Source organism: Rosa chinensis, chromosome 2, assembly GCF_002994745.2.
Source record: "Rosa chinensis cultivar Old Blush chromosome 2, RchiOBHm-V2, whole genome shotgun sequence".
NCBI classification, from domain to species: Eukaryota; Viridiplantae; Streptophyta; class Magnoliopsida; order Rosales; family Rosaceae; genus Rosa; species Rosa chinensis.
Window position 1 is genome coordinate 28778018 of NC_037089.1, and position 1637 is coordinate 28779654.

A 1637-nucleotide genomic window follows, 5' to 3' on the forward strand; every position below is an offset into this window, starting at 1 on the left:
GTTGAACATGTCTTGATTTGCTAGCTTTCTAGACTTTGATTGCATGTTTGATAGGATTGATCTATGTGTTTTCACTTAGATTAATTAGTAAAGGAAAGTAAAATATGGGAAATCGTTTGCTTCAAATGTTTCACATGATCAACTTCTTTCTCATGACTTGGAAGAACAATTGTAGGGTTGATTCGAATTTGATTATGGAATTGGTTTTGATCTTTGTTTCTAATGTTTCATTCTTGTACTTGTATTTTTATGTTTCCTTAGTTTTATTTCTTTTAATTTTCGAAAACCCTAAACCTAAACCCCCCTTAAATTCGTAAATTGTATATATATATATATATATGTATAAATATTATACTTTATTTTATTTTAATTATTTAATTGTTTTACAATGACAGGTGTACCCTCAATCCCCGGAATAGAACGATCCCTATTTATTATATACTAACGATGACATTTTCAGGGTTAAATTATATGCTTACTTTGAGCGTATCAGCGTAATAGGCACATAAATGGCACACCCAAAAATGCGTAAGTGCGAGATATCAGGCTCGTACCCAGTCACTAGCTGTAATGCAGAATAAGGTTGGGTGGCAGTGGGTCATAGATGAATTAGCGTGGCTGCGTGCAATATTGCATATCCCCAAGCAGAAACAGGGAGATTGGTTTGCATAACCAATGTCTGTGCTATCATTTGTAGTCGTTTGATAGTTGCTTCCGCGAGACCATTTTGGGTATGAATGGGGAACTGGATGCTCTACATCAATCCCCAGTGACATGCAATAGTCATTGAACTTTTTCAATGTAAACTCCCCAGCATTATCAAGTCGAATTGACTTAATTGGGTGGTCTGGGTAGTGAGCTCATTGACAGATAATATGGGCTAGGAGTTTAGCATAAGCAGCATTTTGAGTGGACAACAGCGCGACATATGACCAGCGTGTCGACGCATCAACCAATACCATAAAGTATTTAAAAGGTTTGCATGATGGTTGAATTGGTCCACAGATATCCCCTTGGATTCTCTATAAGAACTGAATGAGTATTTTGGGATCCTTTGTGTAGGACAGTCTCGGTCCTAATTTCTCAAATAAATAGGCTTTGAAAAATGAGCAAGGGGCTTAGAAGCAACCAATGAGGATTGTGGTTGGGCCTGAGCGTCTGAATCGCTATTAGAAGCAAAATTTGTGACTACATCACCCATCATAGCATTGGAACCATGGGAAGTGGCACTCATGGCGCCATTGCCATGGGTGACGCCGTTTTTGGCTTTGTCAAGGGGGACATGAGCGGCCCTAGGCCTGCGGTGGCGCCAGAGGCAGCTGCGGTGGCGGTCACACTAAGTCCATGAATCAATCTTTGATTCTTGCTTCTTTTCACTCGAAATAATGGATGTCCGTGTTAAGTTTTTAGTATACGGATCATCATGTCACAACTAGGATGTCCTAGTCGATCATGCCAAAGCCAAAATGTGTCGGAATCCAATAGGTCTTCTCTTATGACGTTATTGGATTCACAAGGTTCAAAAAATCGCAAGGCCCTAGTCGGGCGGTGGGTTAGGGGGGAGCACCCAGGCGTCTAGGCGGGTACCTAGGCGGTTTTGTATTTTTTAATTTTAATTTTAATTTTTATAGTTTTTA